We start from the raw sequence: 20,122 nt of genomic DNA, 5'->3' as shown, positions 1-20,122 counted from the left end.
CATACATATATATATATATATATATATATACACAATAGTAGCAGCAGTACTCTCTTGCTGCTCACTCCTCTCTCTAGCTGGTTCCATACTGGCCAGCTCTATTTATGCAGAGACTCTGCTAATGATTTCTCCACCCCCTCATTGGGGAAGCTCATACTCCCTAAGGATTGTAGGATTGCCATTAGTCCCCAGTCAGTGGTAAGCAGGCAGGTTATAACACCACCCCTGCACCCCAACCCCCGCCAAATCCCCCACACATTGGAGGGATCACCAGGTGGCCTATCCAAGGCGGGGGCCATGGAGCATACCCCTGGCAAGGGCAGTGCCAGCCGATGGTACCCCTGGCAGCAGGGACAAGCTCCAGGGCCAGAGGCCCCCATGGTACTGGGCAATGACGGGGCCAGGGGTGTGGAGATCGTGGGTGGGTGGGGGACATGCGGGAGTGGAGTCCGCAGTGCCAACCAGTGCCACAATGTAGCCCACTGTACCTGGTTGGGCATAAGGATATGCCCCATGCTCACATCAGCCTATCACCCCCTACAGAAAATGGTTCTTGGAAAACCAGCAATGGTGGCCTTCCTGCTAGTTGCCACAGCCCTGGGCGATGCCATGCGGCTGTACGTGATGGAGGTGCTCGAGGAGGACAAAGCTGCAGCAGCGGAGCGTGCAACAGCGGAGCGGTCAGCAGTGGAGCGTGCTGGAGAGGAACAGAGGCAGCCGCCCAATGAAGAGCCAGCTGCCCAAAAGGCCGAGGAGGAGGAAGTGCCAAGGAGGTGCCGCATGAGGCCTCGTGTGTACCAGCTGCACCTGTCATTCAAAGGTGTGCCGGACCGGGAATGACTTCAAACACTGACTGAGCAGGGAGACAGTGCAACATATCTGCCAGATCATCACACACCTGGCACCGTGGAGGTATGGGGGAGGACACCCTTCACCAGTGGCCGCCAAGGTGGCGGTTGCCCTGAACGTTTATGCCACAGGTTCCTTCCAGGCACTGAGTGAGGACCTGCCCGGGGTCCCACAAACCTCGGTGCATAGGTTCCTCTCCAGCACAATCCACTGCATCCGCACCATCACGGAGGCTCGATATGTGCAGGCAGCTCAATACATCCACTTCAATGTGGGCCGAGCACACCAGGATGCCTGGGCAGCAGGGTTTTCCACCATCTACGGGATGCCCCGGGTGCAGGTGCATGTTTCCCGATGAGCACCTATGAGCACAGGGTTAACGTGCAAGGGACACTCTGATTGCCTCCAGAGTCACCAATGGGCGGGGGATGGGGATACTGGCCAGATGCACCAGAAACAGGAGGGGGGGGGTCTGAGTTGTTACAGTGTTCCGGTACCTCCCCTCTGGGAGTCACCGGCATGGGCCCCAGCACCTCCCCCTCCCTCGGGGTGCAAGATGGCTCTTGGGCTACTCCATGGGACAGGGGTGCAAGCTGAGCAATCCCCTGAGGCTCCCCTAACATCATGCACTGCCAGTCCCTGGAGGCTCGCTCTGGTCCCAACCATGGAGCACAAGGAGTGGACCATCTCCATCTGGGACTGCGCCACATCATGCTGCGACTGTGCCACCACCTTCTGGGTTTACATTACATCAGCTCGTGACTGCGCCACCTCCCTCTGGGGCTGGGCCACCTCCATTTGTATCTCTGTCTATGCCACATCAGTTAGCGCCAGGGCAATGCCGCCGACATTCCAAGTCATGGCCTGCTGTGACTGGGCCACGCTCAGGAGCGCAGCTGTGATTTCCAGATGGTTCTGGCACATGGTTGCCTGTGAGGCGGCAACCCTGTGCTGGGCAGTTTAGTGAAGAGGCCCTAGGCATTGGATATGCTGATCCATAGCAAAACCCGCCGCCCCAATACATCTACTGCGGACGCCACCTGTGCGATGTTGGCCTGGGTGGCACGCATGGTCGGCACAACCTCCTGCTGTTACACATGGTTGGACTCCTCCAACGACAGCTGCAGGTGCAGCTCGCCGACAACCCCTCGTACAGTTCCTGGCTTTGCGACTGCAAATCGATGGGATTGTCCATTCCAGAAGCCTGAAACCCATCTGGATGGCAGCTAGTCCCTAGTGTCGGACCGCCAACCGACCGTCCGCCTCCTCGGGAGTTCCTACCTCCACTTGCTGTATCGGAGCAGCTGTGTGCTGAGTGCCAAAAGTGCCCAACCGAGGTGAGTGTCTCTGGGCCGTTGGAGACAGCTGTGACAGAAAACCAGTGTCAATCTCCTACTTGAGCTCCGGGATCTGAGTCTCGGGCAGATGGCTGCCATCCGAGCTGCTATCCTCGTTCCTGCTTGGTTCACGGGGGGGGGGGGGGTGGGGGGGGGGGGGGTCTCCGGCTGTGGCACTGTCTAAGGGGGCAGGGGGCGGGGGAACAATGGACAGACCCACCCCATCTGCAGCTGCTCCTGTGAGACACAAGGCAAGACGCATGTTCAGACAGTGGGCCAGGGGGTGGTGGGGATGAGTGTGCGGGTGGGGGTGGTGTGAAGGTGAGTTGGGGGTGAGAGTGGTGTGGGGGTGAGGGTGGGGCAGAGGCTGGTGTGGGGGTGTTTAGGGCTGGGGCTGGCGTTTTGGAGTGGGGGTTGACACACGCGTCACGGACAACTGAAAGACAGCAGGGTCTCACTTCCTCGCCTGTGGTCGAAATCCTCCGGGCCGCCGAACACGTCCACGGCCCTCTGCTCTGCCACGGTTAGGGGTCGCAGATCCGGCGGTTCCCTATCCTGCCTTGTCCCGCTCCCGGTGGTTGTGGGCGGCCTTCTCCTGGGAGGTGTGGCGCGGGGGCAGGGCGGGGGGTGGGGGGGGGGGGTAGAAAACAACAGTGTTAGACAGTGCAGCATGCAGCACAGAGGGTGGGTAGCTGCTGGCCTCAGTGGCCAGGGCACCCAACCATGGCAACAGGTATGGATGCCGGTATGTGGTGCAGGGTAGGGATTTGTCTGCCCTCCAGATGGGGGGGGTGGAGGGGGGACTTGTTGGGTTACGGGTGTGTGGAACAGGAGCTAGTGCCAGGGTCACAGTGCTGTCTACTCACCCTGGCCGCCCTGACAAGGTTCTGCATTTTTTTTTGGCGCTGCTGTCTGGTCCGGATGGTGTTGCCTATGACGCTCACGGCTTCTGCCACCTGTACCTAAGCATGGCGAATGGCGGTGGCCGACAGCCTCCTTATCGGGCCAGGATACAGGGTCAGCCGCCTCTCCTCCACGTCGTCCACGTGCTGCCATCTTGTTGGCTGGGATGGGTGTGTGTGGGGAGTGCAGTGTGGAGTGCGGCTGCAGCTTGTCAGCCTCCTGAATGCCAATCACAAAACTGGTGAATCCCGCACCATTTCTCATTGGAATCGATTGTGTTCCACGTGGCACCGGTGCTAGCCCCTTAATAGTAGCTGAATTGGTCCAGGTGTGTGGCTGGTTTTGCTGCCGTGGAAGTCCACAAATTCTGCGTCGGCGTCAATACTTCGTCTCAGAAACGGAGAATCCAGCCCCAGGTCATTAGGGATAAAAATCATTGCGAATCAGATTATTTCAAATTGAAATGCTAATTCTCTCCCAGCTTTGCTGGCTTAAAAGTGACTTAATATTTGGTTCTTAATTTAGGACTTGCTGAAAAGAAAAATGCAGGCATGTATTGTCAGGATTTATGTTCAAGCCTCACAGTTTTGTTATGATATGTCATTACGAGAGTTCTAATTTCCCAAATACGATTTTAAATAAGCGGGACTCGAGCCAGTCCTACGGCGATCAGTTAAGTGGTCAAAAACATGACAAGGTGGTCAATAACAGCGGGTGCACATGGATGCAAAATGACAAGGAGTGGGGGAGGAGTGGGGGGGGGGGGGGGGAGACAGAGAGAGCAGCCACTATTAAACCAGTCAGGCCTTGACCAACATCAGTTCTCATGTAGTCAGGGGTGCAAAACTGACTTTCCTAACAAATTTAGCGTCATGAACAGCAGTTATCAAGGTGCCTTTCTTTCGGCTGCAATGTGTTAAAGGTCATTATGCCAGAATTGAGGCAAATGTGAGGAAGAAAAGGGGAAAATGTTACTTTCTTTTTGAAGTCTCCAGGTTGAAATGACGCAGCAACATTTGAAACAAGTATGTCGGCGACACAAATCTACGCCTTCAAGGTATCACTGAATTATTTCAACCCATAAATCCCACCTTCTATGGCCACTGTCTTCTACCAGAGCCACAAAGACGTAAATGCATGTAGGGACAAAAGAGACCATTCCACAAATAAAATATAGAATGAATAGATCAAGAGACAGCCCAATCCGCTACCTTATAAAACTCATAAATAGTATATAAATGACTCAGAATTTAATGACCTGACAGCACATGATTCATGGACTTTAATACAAAATGCAGACTGCAATAAACCTTTCATTTTTTATTTTGTAAATTAAGGAAATCTGCATTTTTTAAATGTGTTGTAATTTTTTGTATGTTGAAATGATTGAAATTGTGTATCATTTTATTAATTTTTACTTCATTTTTATTGGACTGATTGTCTGTAACTGTTATGAATTATGATTATTTGTTTTATTTGCATTTTAGTCACATTTTAACATCTGCCGCCATGATGTCCGTCCGTCCATCCAGACATCCAGCCAGCTAGGTAAAGTTTAAGACAGCAAACAAAAAGTGTACAGCATCAGAACAATGAGTGGATTAAATGGCCTCTTCTGATTCCATACTTCATGCTATTGTACTCTCTTGTATAATGTACTATTATGAGAAGGGACTGTTCCACCATATTGTTCCTTCATCCATAAGCAATTTGTCAACCCGTATTCCTGACCTCTGCGACTGATATGAAGAGAATAAGAGAAGGGGGGGACATGAGGGAGACCGAGTGGGAAGAGAAGGAGTATAGATGAGAGAAAAGGCGACTGAAAGGAGAAAATTAAGTAGCAAGAAAAAAAACCTGAGGAAGTAGCTCACCCAGACAGGGAGATGGTATAAGGAAATGAAAAGAGAGGCTCAGATCCACTGGGAGAATCATAGAAATGAAATGAAAATCACTTATTGTCACAAGTAGTCTTCAATGAAGTTACTGTGAAAAGTCCCGAGCCGCCACATTCCGGCACCTGTTTGGGGAGGCTGGTACGAGAATTGAACCGTGTTGCTGGCCTGCCTTGGTCTGCTTTCAAAGCCAGCGATTTAGCCCTGTGCTAAACAAGCCCCAATCATAGAATCATAGAATTCACAGTGCTGAAGGAGGCCATTCTGCCCATCGAGTCTGCACCGGTCCTTGGAAAGAGCACCCTACCCATGCCCACACCATCACCCTGTCCCCATAACCCAGTAACCCCACTTAATCTTTTTGGACACTAAGGGCAATTTAGCATGGCCAATCCACCGAACCCACACATCTTTGCACTATGGGAGGAAACCGGAGCACCCGGAGGAAACCCACGTACACACTTGGAGAACGTGCAGACTCTGCACAGACAGTGACCCAGCGGGGAATCAAACCTGGGATCCTGGTGCTGTGAAGCAACTGTGCTAACCACTATTCTACCGTGATGCAAAAGGAGACTCGGAGAGGGAGGTTTCCCAAGCCCCAGGGAATTGCAGACACTAAATAGGACAAAATGTAAATTCATGTCACAATGCCCTCACTTCTTCCAACTTTCACCTTAAATTGTGGCCTGGATTCTCTGCTACGCGACACCGGCAATACAGGTCACCATTGGGCAGAGAATCGAGCATTCAGCCAAAATTGAGGTTCGTGCTGGACGCTGAATTGACCGCTATGCACCGATGCTCTGGCCCCCAGGCTAGTGATGGGATCAGGGTTCTTAATGACCCATTTGTATCCACTTAACAGGCCTGGCACCAGATTCTCCCAGTCGGTGTGATTGCTCCGGGCCGGGAATTAGCGATGTACAAATGTTGCCCTAATGTGGTGGACCTAACTGTGGGCCAAAAGGGTGGCCTTAAGGGTGTTGCCCCCCCAATATCCTCCCAAGGGCCACTCTTCCCCCCCCCCACACACACACGATGCCAGACATTCCCAATCTTCCCCACTAGACCCCCCAGTGACCCCCCAAATAAAAAGACCCTCCAGAGAGACTCCCTACAAAGGGGGATACCCCCAGAAACCCCATAAATAAAGGGGCACCCCAGAGACCCCCCCTAACTAAAGTGACCCTCCCAGAGACCCCCTAAATAAAGAGACTCCCCCCCTCCCAACCTCCCCCCCCCCCACAGAAACCACTAAGTAAGGAAACTCCCCACAGGGATCGCCCTAACTAGAGGAAGCCCCCACAGGGATCCCCTAACTAAATGGACCCCCACAGAGATCCTGTAATGAGCCCCCCCCCCCTATCATAGACCCCGCCAGAAAGAAGACCCCTGTCTGAAAGCTATAGAGTAGTCGAGAATGCGCAGTGAAAAAGATTACAGTTGTAACATTCACCTGGAAGTACCATGTCCCCATTCCTGGAAAGAGAACAGCTTTAACCTGTGTTTAAACCCCTCAGATCCATTAGTTGCAAGCCATTCATTCATTTCTGGTAGTGGCCTGTGATTGACAGCTTTCACAAAACAGCTGTGAACCTTGCTTCATTCATCTACTCAAAGTGCTGTAACCCCAAGTGCATTCCAATAATGCCCCTTCATACTTGAGTGGTTTTAAAGTGCTGAACTGGGGGGTCGGGACACCCCTATACTTAGGGGAAAGGGGGCTCCCAGAAATTCATGGGGTGGGGGGATCCTTTACGATGCAGGGGGGAGAGGGGCCCAACAACGGGTCTTCGCAATTGGGCGTCCCACCAAAAATGGCAGTCCAATAGCAGGAATCCCTCATATTCCTCGCTGTGTATCATTTTGCATGGGGACGGATACTGAATTGCTTCCTGACCTGCGCTTCCATTGGGGGCGCAAATCAGCAGCAATTCTCCTCTGGCGGGAGAACGTAATCTCCTGCCCTATGTCTCCATTGCCCATCCACCTGCACTAATAAATGCACCCACTCCAACGACCTATTTATTCCCACGTAGCCAAACACAATGGAAGCTGAAAGTTGGTACAGTGGAGCCAGGTTGTGGCTGTAATCCTTTAGATTGGATTCCACCGCATTAACGCCACGGGAAAGACGCGGACAATGGAGCTGTCCATTGACTTCAGACGTAATTCCCCGGTCGCGGGCGGACGCGGCCGGAGAATCCCGCCCTTTGTCTCTGGATGTACTGACGTACCTGGCCCCAACCCACCTCTTCTCGCCTATTTAAAACGCTCTCCCTATTTTCTGGATTTGTGTCTCGTCTTAAATTCAATTCTTAGTGGGTGCATACCTGAAAAACTATTAATTCAGCAATAATTGACAATTGTGCTCTGAGGAAACTGGGTATTTATTTTTGATGCTGAAATTGTGTCCAAACAAATGCTTTTCCTTCTGGTGAATAAGGGAGCTGAGCAGAGGAGCCTCACTTGAGAATGGACTATGCTGTACACCTGGGAGAGCACAATACTAACACTGAGTGCTTGATATGAACAGGCTCAATTTCCCATCACCGACATGTCTGAACGCCGTCAGCACAAAGCAAATTGGTTACAACAACAACAATTATCTGATCATTGTAAATAAAAGAAAAGGAAGATCTCGAGCTGATGTTGGGTTTATAAAGGGCCGTGGATCAAAGATGGGCAAATGGAGTTGAAGGGCAGATCAACCGTAATCTAATTAAATAGTGAAATAAGGCCGAGGGGATAGTTGGCTTTCTCCTGGTCCTGATGAAAGATTGTCTTCAATCACTCAAAGCTGAAAGGAGTTAACATCTGAACATTGCCTTAAAAACTGCCCATCTTTTTCATTTGAATCATATAATATTGAGGAGTTGTAAAAGGGAAAACCTCACCCCGTATCTAAAAAACAATTTAAAGAAAAAGATAACGATGATGCCTCATGGTATCCAAAGCAGCGTATGTTTGAATTAACATTTACATTGGTGATTTCCTCCACGCTGATCATTATTTATCGTGCAGACACATTGAGATTGTGAAGTCCTTGGAGTATCCTAATACCATTTGTATTCTTTGGAGCAAACTGCAACGAACTGCAGAATGGATATTTTCACCTTCATGAGCTGTTGATTATTCTATCCTCTGTGGAGAGGAAAGAATCAGTACTACTTTAAACAGTTCTTCAACTAGCTACCCGCTGTCCAACTGCCTGTGGTATTGTTGTTTGCAAATTAACCAAATACAAATTACTCCTCAACCCTTGGGCCCACCAAAGCTATTGGTGCTATTGAATAAATATTCATTGAACTACTCTTTATCTTTATATTTTGAATATAAATTCATAAACATAGAAGGAAAAGTAATGTCATTTACGCAACTAACTCATTCCAATTCAAGCTCCTCAGGCCTCAAAAGGGCTCTTCTTGCAGAACAAATGGCCACGGAATAATTTTGCTTATTGCTCAGGTCATCATCCTTCAGTTCTAAGCTGTGTTTTCTCTGTCTTTAACTTCACAATGCTCTTCACATTTTTGAAGATAAGATGCAGGTAAATTGGAATTTTGCTAATTGGATACAGCACAGTTAGAGCTGGGTGTGTCTCAGCTTCCACGTATTAACTAGGAGAACTGCAGATCTGAGATTTAAGCAGAATTCATGACCTGCTCGTTATGCAACACCGAATCATTACCTCAGTTCCTCAACTTATTGATTGAAGTCCTGCAGCATGTTGGGTAAGAGGGTTGCACTCAGCATGGACTTTAATGACATTTTTGTTCTCAAAGAGTTTATGAAGCTGGGCACAATCCAAGAGACATACAGACCAATTGGAGGAGGAGGCAGTTTGTGCGGGTTTGGCAGGATGAGAAATCTGGTCATTTGCTCTGTGGAATATTTGCATACTTTGTCACGATCCCCTGGGCTAGTGTGCAGTCAATTCCAGTCCCACTTGAGTCACATTTTAAAATAACCGAGGGCCTTGGCTGAGCCCAATAAACTGCAGTCAACAGTGTGACGTTATCATAAATGTAAGGAAATGTAAGGGTTAATGCAATGTCTAAATCAACCACTAGAGGGAGATAGATGTACTGCTATATAAGGCATCGATGCTAAGCCTTATGGGTGAGAGGTTGAGGAGAAAGCTAGACGAAAGACTGAAGAAAAGATAGTGTGAGTGAGAGCAGATCATAGTTAATGTAATATGTAGAGATTAATAGTAGATAAGTTTATTATCAACTGTGTATTGTATAGGAGTAAGTGTCTAATCCAATTAAGTAGTCTTAATAAATTTATAGCTTTGTTCAATTTAAAGCTATTTGTGGTCTTTGTGAACACCATGCCAACCATCTTCAAAATTAGCAACACAAAGAACACCACAAACAATTTAACACAAATAGCCTTTTACTATTTAACAGTCAATATAATTAAGCTGACTGATTATCTAATACCGCTTACCCAAACGCCCTTTCCAACTCACCCCATTCCACACACCGACACATACACATAAAACATAGAGGGAAAGGATGGTGGAGAGGGAAGTGTCATGATATCAACATTAACATATCATGGTGCAATCACACACACACACTGATGGACAGGTAGTTGGACCAACCAACACACACACAACATTGCAGCCAATCACCAGTGAGAGCACACGCACTATAAAACAGGGAACACCACAGTTCCCGCTCATTTTCTACCAGGAGATAGCCCAGAGCACAGAGCTCACAGCGTGCCACTCAGACATACACTATGTGCTGAGTGCCTCACTAAGATAGTGCTAGGGCTGGGTCCACAGGTTAGCTGGTGAAGTATGAACCACAGACAGAAGTTAATAGTTATTATTGTACAGATTAATAAAACAGAGTTGTACCATCCACAACCGTGTTGGTTCGTTTGTGTATCGGAACACCCAACACGACATGATACCAGGTCTGGAAACTCGCCAGCGACTGTGAGACCTACCTGCACCTCTTCAGAAACCCGCCATACTGCGCGATGGAAACCATCAGCCCGCCGCAGCCGCTCCGGATCGCTGGAAATCTTGGCGTCAACTGGAAGCTGTTTAAACAGCGCTTCCAACTCTTCCTAGAAGCCACAGACAGGGAGAATGCATCGGACACCAGGAAGATCGCCCTCCTCCTCTCCACGGCGGGGCAACACGCCATCCACATCTATAACTCCCTGGCATTCGCAGAAGGCGAGGACAAGACGAAGTACAAGACGGTCCTTCTAAAATTTGTGGAACACTTCAGCGTGGAAGTTAATGAGAGCTTCGAGAGGTACCTCTTCCAGCAGCGCCTGCAGGGTAAGGATGAGCCTTTACAATCTTATTTGACACACCTCCGTATCCTCGCGCAGTCCTGCGGCTATGAGGCCACCTCCGACTCCATGATTTGGGATCAGATAGCTTTTGGGGTCACCTCGGACACCCTACACCAGCAGCTCCTCAAAATAAAGCGCCTCACCCTAGCCACCACCATCGAGACCTGCGTCCTCCACGAAAATGCGACCAGCCGGTACTCCCAATTCCAGGCGGCTGAATCGGCACGGCAGGGGTCCTATGAGGCCGAGCGGGTCCAGTCGATCGAGTTCCTCACGGCCCGCGGCCCGGACGAGGGCGGCCATTTTGCACGCTTTCCGAGGCCTCCCGCGCTTGTACACGCCAAAAGAGGGGACGTTGATGCAGAGGGACGTGATGCGCAGGCACGCTTTACGCAGGACAGCACCACGCATGCGCGGTGGCGTAATGAACGCCATGGCGTCACGACGTGCGGCAAATGTGGATCCGCACACTTAAAGCGGCAATGTCCGGCCAAAGCGCGCCAATGCCTCCGCTGTGGCAGGATGGGCCACTACGCTGCCTGCTGTCGAGCAGCTCAACCTGCCAACTCTCCGCAATTCCGCCAGCCTCGCAGGGACGTGCGGGCCATTCAACCCCCATACACCGAGTCATACCCTGACGACGTGCAGACTGGTGATACCGATGACCGGGATCCCTTCCGCGTTGCGGTAATAAACAAGAACCGGATGTCCCCAAGTCGGACCCACCAGCCGATGCCAGTGCACAGCATTGATCCAGGCGATAAATGGTGTGCCACCCTAACGGTCAACCGATCACCAATCACATTCCGCTTAGACACTGGTGCCTCCGCCAATCTCATTGCATGGTCAGCCTTCCACACCTTGAAGGTTAAACCACGGATTCTGCCATCCCACTGTCAGCTGGTTGATTATAACGGAAACGTTATCCCGGCCATGGGGTCCTGCCAGCTCGAGGTTGCACACAATTCATACACAGCCACACTGTCTTTTGAGATAGTTGGATCCTCGAAGGATTGAATAAACTCGGTTTGTTCTCACTGGAACGAAGGAGGTTGAGGGGCGACCTGATAGAGGTATACAAAATTATGAGGGGCATAGACAGAGTGGATAGTCAGAGGCTTTTCCCCAGGGTAGAGGGGTCAATTACTAGGGGGCATAGGTTTAAGGTGAGAGGGGCAAAGTTTAGAGTAGATGTACGAGGCAAGTTTTTTACGCAGAGGGTAGTGGGTGCCTGGAACTCACTACCGGAGGAGGTAGTGGAGGCAGGGACGATAGGGACATTTAAGGGGCATCTTGACAAATATATGAATAGGATGGGAATAGAAGGATACGGACCCAGGAAGTGTAGAAGATTGTAGTTTAGTCGGGCAGTATGGTCGGCACGGGCTTGGAGGGCCGAAGGGCCTGTTCCTGTGCTGTACATTTCTTTGTTCTTTGTTCTTTGTTCTTTGACTCTCTGTTAGGCGCACAGGCGTGCAAGATCCTCCACCTCGTTCAGCGGATACACACTTTGTCTCCAGAAGGCACGTCCGATTTCCCGGATGCCGACATTAGGGCGCAGCTCCACTCGCTCCTCGCCCACAACCAGGAGGTTTTCGAGGGCATGGGCACACTGCCCTACACTTACAGAATACGGCTCAAACCGGACGCCACCCCGGTCATTCACACACCTCGTAGAGTCCCAGCACCACTCACGGACCACCTCAAGCAGCAGCTGCAGGACCTGCAGGACCAAGGAGTGCTTTCCCGGGTCACGGATCCAATGCCATGGGTCAGCTCCATGGTGTGCGTAAAAAAGCCATCTGGCGAGCTCCGGATATGCATCGGCCCAAAAGACCTGAACAACAACATCATGAGGGAACACTACCCCATACCCAAACGGGAAGAAATCACGAGCGAAATGGCCCGGGCTAAAATTTTCACCAAGCTTGATGCCTCAAAGGGTTTTGGCAGATTCAACTGGATCAGTCCAGCAGGAAGCTGTGCACTTTCAACACTCCCTTTGGCAGATACTGCTACAATAGGATCCCGTGTGGCATCATCTCGGCATCCGAGGTGTTTCATCGCATCATGGAACAGATGATGGAGGGCAACAAAGGGGTACGAGTCTATGTTGACGACGTCATCATCTGGTCCACCACACCACAAGAGCACGTCAGTCGTCTCCAACGTATCTTTGCACGGAAATGAGATCAGGGCCTGCGCCTCAACCGAGCCAAGTGCTCTTTTGGCCAAACTGAGCTCAAGTTTCTGGGGGTCCACATATCCCAGTCAGGGGTGCGGCCGGATGCCGACAAAGTGGCAGCTATTGCAGCCATGCCACAGCCGGCAGACAAGAAGGCAGTGTTACGCTTCCTCGGGATGGTCAACTTCCTGGGGAAGTTTATTCCCAACCTTGCCTCGCACACAACAGCTCTTCGCTACCTGGTCAAGAAGGCAACAGAATTCTAGTAGCTGCCCGCACACCAGAAGGAATGTGAGGAGCTCAAGATCAAGCTCACCACCGCCCCGGTATTGGCGTTCTTCGACACCACTCGGGACACAAAGATCACGACTGATGCCAGCCAGTCCGGCATTGGGGCGGTACTCCTGCAACGGGACAACACTGCATCATGGGCCCCGGTCGCCTATGCCTCGCGGGCCATGACCCTCAGAGAACAGCGCTATGCGCAGATTGAAAAGGAGTGCCTGGGTTTGTTGACCGGCATCGACAAATTCTGGATTTACCTTACACATTCCAGCTTGGACGACAAGATTTTGACATTAGATAATTCAAAGAAAACAACAGTGGATGGATTGGTCATCAATGGAATTGATGCAGTGGAGTTGTCCTGACAGAAGGAATGGAGACAGGTAGTAAAGGATGGCAACAATCACATTTAGAGTAGAACAGTGGGTGGCACGGTGGCACAGTGGTTAGCACTGCTGCCTCACAGCTCCAGGGACCCGGGTTCAATTCTGGTCTTGGGTGACCATCTGTGTGGAGTTTGCACTTTCTCCCCGTGTCTGCGTGGGTTTCCTCCAGGTAATCCCATTTACCTCCCACAGTCCCAAAGATGTGCAGGGGTTAGATGGATTGGCCATGCCAAATTGTCTCTTAGTGTCTAAAGATGTGCAGGTTAGGTGGGGTTACAGGGATACGGTGGGGAAGTGGGCTTGGCATGATGATCTTTCAGATGGACGGCGCAGACTTGATGGGCCTAATGGCCTCCTTCTGCACAGTAGGGATTCTATGTTCTCTTCTAACAGTGGATCCAGGAATCCACTTTCTAACAGTCACAAAAGATGTAAAGAAACCATCTCTCTCGGTGGAGGAGGTATTGGGTTATTCCCTGGGTCCGTGTGTCCATTTGGTCACAAAGTATGTGACAAGCCCGTAAAAGAGGGGTGGTTTAAGTTATCAGTGTAAGGCAAAGGGAACGTGATTGTGAAGCGGCAAGGAGTAGACTTTTAAAAGAGCAGAAGGAGGAACTGGAATGTTGTAAAAAGGAGAAGAGCTTGAAAAGGGAGAGGGACGATGGTGCATTAAAAAAGCTGTACCTGGATAGTCCTTGGGTGAATAAGAGTGGGAAAGGGAAGCTTAGAAGAAAGAAGTATCCACCCAATATAAGAGATAAGGGGCGGGATTCTCCATTGACGGACCCCGGAGACACAAAACATGATTGGGCGGAGAATCGGTTTTGACGCCAAAATGGTAGCGGGCAGAAGGTTCACACCAACTTGCAATTCTCCGGAGCCTTGGCAGCGAAATCAGTGCTTTCCGCTCCGCACGTACAACAGGGGCTGTTTAGCACAGGGCTAAATCGCTGGCTTTTAAAGCAGACCAAGGAAGGCCAGCAGCACGGTTCGATTCCCGTAACAGCCTCCCCGAACAGGCGCCGGAATGTGGCGACTAGGGGCTTTTCACAGTAACTTCATTTGAAGCCTACTTGTGACAATAAGCGATTTCATTTCATTTAATTTCAGTAAACACTATTGGCATATCATTAGCGGGCCTGAGCCGGAATTCTCCGGGGCCGCGGCGATTCTCCACCTCCACTGGAGGCCGGGGGGGTGGGGGGGGGGAATTACCGATGCCGAGGTTCACTTGTGTTTTCAGATGCCATAGCTGCTGAGGGGGAAGAGAGGGGGTGCAGAAAATGTCCAACCTCACCATAGGGTGCTGACAGTTGTGTTGCTGGCAGGGGGCTTTTGCCAGGGTGAGGAGCTGGGGTGGCCAGGAGGTGGGCTGTGGGGTCGGGGTGGGCGGGCATGGAACACCACTGCACACGTGCTGACTGCCCACTGTGAACTTAGTGTCACTGATTGTATGGGCCACCCCCCCCCAGGCCACCCCGCTAGGTATCCTGTCGCCCCAGCCGACCCATCAACGGGATGGGCACGTTGGGCCATTTTGTTGGCTGGGATGAGTATGTGTGCGGGGGGGGGGGGGGGGGAGTGCCAATATGTGGCTGCAGCTTGTCAGCCTCTCGAGCACCAATCCCGACCCAGTCAAATCCCAACCCGTTTTTCATTGGAATCGATCGTGTTCCATGTGACGCTGGTACGAGACACTTAACGGTCGGTGAATTCGTCCAGAGGCGGCCCCAGTTTTGCTGTCAGAGAATTCCACTAATCCTGCCCCGGCATCAATACTTTAATCTCGGGAATGGAGAACCCGGCCCAGGAATTTTAAAAATTGTTGCATGGGATTCGGGCTTCGCTGGCAAGGCAGCCATCCCAATTGCCCTTTAACTGAGTGTTTTGCTGGGTCATTTCAGGGACAGCTAAGAGTCAGCCACATTGCTGCGGGCCTGGAATCACATGTAGGCCAGACCAGGTAAGGATGGCAGATTTCCTTCCCTCGAGGACATGAGGGACCCAGATCAGTTTTTATGACAATTGGAGATAGCTTAAGGGTTACTACTGATGAGATTAGTTTTCAAATCCAGATTTTATGAATTGAATTTAAAATCCCACCAGCTGTCATGGTGGAATTTGAAACCATGTCCCCAGACCAGTTTCTTGGGTCTCTATAATACTAGTTAGGTGACATTGCCCCTCTACCACCGTCTTCCACTGAGCTTAAAGCGTGTAAATTTGGAGCATTAAATATAAAGCACCGGGGCTGGATTCTCCGCTGGCGAGATTTTCCATTGCGCCGGCAGTGCACCCACACCAGGGTATTTCCCGCCGGCGTGGGGTAGCCCCCAATGGGAAACCCCATTTGCCAGCTGACGGGAAGGAGAATCTCGCTGTCGGCGGGGGCGCACCGCACCAGAAAGCTAGTGCGCCTGGATAAAGAATCCTGCCCCCTATCCTTGGATTAGATGAGGTTTGAAACATCGAGACATGCAGTTTAAAGTCGTTCCTAGCATTTGTGGTTTTGTCTCGGGTGTTGATTCAGTTAAATGCACACATACTCGCAGTATCTAGCCTCAGCCGGTGCCGAAAGATTTTTAAAATGTGTCTGCCAGTCCCACTGGCTCCTCAACTGAGACTCAGACAGGCCAATCTCTTCAATCGCTTTCAATAACATCAATCTTATTCTCCCTAAGCCTTCATTTAACTTCGGTAAGTAATCCATAAAGTTTATCCTCTTAACTGGGAGCCATTAAGCTGAATAGCATTCCCTACATCGTGCCATGCCTGCTCTTCAGATCCTGATTATCGCTGTCTAGTGTAGGCCTTCTTCTGCCCACTGTATGCTGCATGTCTGGATGCTCCAAGCCTTGCATTATATAAGGGCTTTATATTTTTATTTGAATTCTCCAAACTATGCGCTCTGAAACTCAAATGTACTCTCGAGCTGCACCACACTACTTTTGTAAAGTTATTGAGTGACAAAGTTCCTTATCTGATCTATCACTCTGAGTGTCCACCTCTCAATACCTGGAATTTATAAAGCTCAAATATATAAAAGTGGATCAAAGGACAGGAATATTAGTTTTTCTCTAACTTGTCCAACTCAATCTACAACCGAAACACATTTACAACCTAAGCGGCATAAATTACTCAGACTGTTCCTATGTCGAGGGTAGACCCGAAACTCTTTTAAAAGGTACCTGGGGCGTCATTCTCCGACCCCCCGCCGGGTCGGAGAATGGCCGTTGGCCGCCGTGAATCCCGTCCCCGCCCCCGCCGAAGTCTCCGGTACCGGAGATTGGGTGGGGGCGGGAATCGGGCAGCGCCGGTTGGCGGGGCCCCGCTCAATTCTCCGGCCCGGATGGGCCGAAGTCCCTCCCAGAAATTGCCTGTCCCGCCGGCGTAAATCAAAGCTGGTATTTACCGGCGGGACCAGGCGGCGTGGGCGGGCTCCGGGGTCCTGGGGGGGGCGCGGGGTGATCTGACCCCGGGGGGTGCCCCCACAGTGGCCTGGCCCGCGATCGGGGCCCACCGATCCGCGGGCGGGCCTGTGCCGTGGGGGCACTCTTTCCCTTCCGCCTCCGCCACGGCCTCCACCATGGCGGAGGCGGAAGAGACTCTCCCCACTGCGCATGCGCGGGAAACTGTCAGCGGCCGCTGACGCTCCCGCGCATGCGCCGCATTTCCGCGCCAGCTGGCGGGGCAACAAACGCTATTTTCGCCAGCTGGCGGGGCAACAAACGCCATTTTCGCCAGCTGGCGGGGCGGAAATCCCTCCGGTGCCGGCCTAGCCCCTCAATGTTGGGGCTCGGCCCCCAAAGATGCGGAGTATTCCGCACCTTTGGGCTGGCGCGATGCCTGTCTGATTGGCGCCATTTTTGGCGCCAGTCGGCGGACATCGCGCCGTTGGGGGAGAATGGGCAAAATTCTCCCCCAACGGCCCGATGTCCGCCGACTGGTGCCAAAAACGGCACCAATCAGACGGGCATCGCGCCGGCCCAAAGGTGCGGAATGCTCAGCATCTTTGGGGGCCGAGCCCCAACATTGAGGGGCTAGGCCGGCGCCGGAGGGATTTCCGCCCCGCCAGCTGGCGGAAATGGCGTTTGTTGCCCTGCCATCTGGCGGAAATGGCGTTTGTTGCCCCGCCAGCTGGCGCAGAAATGCGGCGCATGCGCGGGAGCGTCAGCGGCCGCCGACAGTTTCCCGCGCATGCGCAGTGGGGAGAGTCTCTTCCGCCTCCGCCATAGTGGAGGCCGTGGCGGAGGCGGAAGGGAAAGAGTGCCCCCAAGGCACAGGCCCGCCCGCGGATTGGTGGGCCCCGATCGCGGGCCAGGCCACCGTGGGGGCACCCCCCGGGGTCAGATCGCCCCGCGCCCCCCCCAGGACCCCGGAGCCCGCCCACGCCGCCTGGTCCCGTCGGTAAATACCAGCTTTGATTTACGCCGGCGGGACAGGCAATTTCTGGGCGGGACTTCGGCCCATCCGGGCCGGAGAATTGAGCGGGGGGTCCCGCCAACCGGTGCGGCCCGATTCCCGCCCCTGCCCAATCTCCGGTACCGGAGACTTCGGCGGGGGCGGGGGCGGGATTCACGGCGGCCAACGGGCATTCTCCGACCCGGCGGGGGGGTCGGAGAATGACGCCCCTGATTCTGCACCTTAAGTGCTCTCAGCTACAGGGCTATGCACCGGGTGCTGAAAGATTGGATTAAAAAGGTCACCTGGGTGAACTTGGACTGGGTGTTGACAAGATGGGCTGAATGGCCTCCTTCAGTGCTGTGACTTTTCTATGATTCTATTCTTCTCGTCTGAAAATTTCATAATCTCACTGAAAATAACATCCAGATGCTGTGTTTGTGCTCCCTACCTCTTGTTTTTCTTTGCCCATGCTCCCTCATGCAACAATTTACAATTGTGCAGTGCCTTACCATCATGAGATACTTCACTAGGACAGTGTGGTCACTGAGCATGAAGAAGGGGACAAGTTCAGGTGAGTGACCAAGGCATAGTTGAAGAAGAAAGCTGTGGTTAAAGATAATAACGCAAAGAAGTTTTGAAAGATAATTCCAGAATGCTGAGCGGTTACGGATGCCTGGTCAGCTCTCAACAGTGGGTAAGAGCCTGAACCAGAGCCCCAATCTTTTAAACTTTTAAGACGGTGTGGAAAGATCGATTTGTTCCAAGAGTGAAAATATAAGAAATAGGACTTGGTTATTTTATAAACTAACTTTATTAAAACAAAATAAAAGACAACAATAATTAAACTTTTAATCTTCAACCCTAACTATTGCAGATTACATGTAGTTTCTTTTCCTTAAGACACTAGTTTCCATTAAACAGCACCTTAAGAACTTGCAGCCCTCTTGCCACTGGAAGACAAAGGCAATATTTGCATTTACAACGCCATTTTTCTTCTGTGAGGGACATTGGTTCAGAACCATTTTTCAAAGTTTGCCTCGGTAGCAACTTTCATGTCCTCTCTCAGTTCATTTCCAAAGCCTTCTCCTCTGTAACTTTCATGACCTTTCTCGGTCAATTTCCAAAGACTTCTCAAACAAAGGTTCTCTGCTAGGGTTTCCTCGGCTGTTTGATTGCCCATTCCTGTTTATAAAAAAGAACAGAACCATGCAACTAATATGCAGCTAATGTCCCGTTGACAGACAAAGAGGCCATCAAACTCTGTAATGGGCTAATAGCTGGTCAGGCAGGAGTATCCCCAAAGAACAATGGTCCCGGGGCATCCTGTGCATTCCCACTAACGAGTTTAAGTCTGACTGGGACAATATAACTCAGCCAGGGTGGATGTATCCCTCGGACTCTGTGCTAGCAGGGTATTTTCCCTCAGTCTGTTTAACCCTTAAATTGCCTGCTAAATTGGGGCCTCATTTCTGGACCCAATTTCCTAATATCTCCTTTGTGTAACAGAGGGACTGAAGGCTTTGCCACCTCTGATGTAAGGGACTAATGATGTGGAGATGCCGGCGTTGGACTGGGGTGAGCACAGTACGAAGTCTTACAACACCAGGTTAAAGTCCAACAGGTTTGTTTCGATGTCACTAGCTTTCGGAGCGCTGCTCCTTCCTCAGGTGAATGAAGAGGTCTGTTCCAGAAACACATATATAGACAAATTCAAAGATGCCAAACAATGCTAGGAATGCGAGCATTAGCAGGTGATTAAATCTTTACAGATCCAGAGATGGGGTAACCCCAGGTTAAAGAGGTGTGAATTGTCTCACGCCAGGACAGTTGGTAGGATTTCGCAGGCCCCATTCATCCCCCACCATCTGGCCTGCGAAATCCTACCAACTGTCCTGGCTTGTGACAATTCACACCTCTTTAACCTGGGGTTACCCCATCTCTGGATCTGCAAAGATTTAATCACCTGCTAATGCTCGCATTCCTAGCATTGTTTGGCATCTTTGAATTTGTCTATATATGTGTTTCTGGAACTGACCTCTTCATTCACCTGAGGAAGGAGCAGCGCTCCGAAAGCTAGTGACATCGAAACAAACCTGTTGGACTTTAACCTGGTGTTGTAAGACTTCGTACTGTAAGGGACTAATGCAGGACTCTACAGCCAGAAAGAGGTAAGCTCTACAATATAGAGGAGGTGACAAAAATGATTGATGAGGGAAGGGCTGTGGACCTTGTCTACATGGACTTTAGTAAAGCATTTGACAAGCTCTCTCATGGCAGGCTGGTGCAAAAGACTAAATCACACGGGGTCAAGGGTGAATGAGCTAAATGGATTCAGAGCTGGCTTGGCCATAGAAGACAGAGGGTAGCAGTGGAAGGGTGTTTTTCCAAATGGAGGGTTCTAACTAGTGGTGTTCCACAGGGATCGGTACTGGGACCTCTGCTGTTTGTAATATATATAATATAAATGACTTGGAAGAAAACGTAGTTGGTCTGATTAGCAAGTTTGCGGATGATACTAAGATTGCGGGAGTTGTGGATAGTGACGAAGAT

At 51.0% G+C, this 20,122-nt stretch overlaps 1 long non-coding RNA gene across 2 annotated transcripts in view; it reads right to left on the bottom strand.

Moving 5' to 3' along the window:
- Positions 1-18,380: 18,380 nt before the first annotated feature.
- Positions 18,381-20,122, bottom strand: part of LOC140398815 (uncharacterized) — a 149,477-nt gene continuing 147,735 nt past the window's right edge. For both annotated transcript variants that reach the window (XR_011937566.1, XR_011937565.1), the window contains one exon: positions 18,381-18,754. This is a non-coding gene — a long non-coding RNA (uncharacterized lncRNA). The remainder of the gene's footprint in view (positions 18,755-20,122) is intronic.

This window comes from Scyliorhinus torazame, chromosome 22, assembly GCF_047496885.1.
Source record: "Scyliorhinus torazame isolate Kashiwa2021f chromosome 22, sScyTor2.1, whole genome shotgun sequence".
Taxonomy (NCBI): Eukaryota; Metazoa; Chordata; class Chondrichthyes; order Carcharhiniformes; family Scyliorhinidae; genus Scyliorhinus; species Scyliorhinus torazame.
This window is presented reverse-complemented; position numbering and strand designations above follow the sequence as displayed.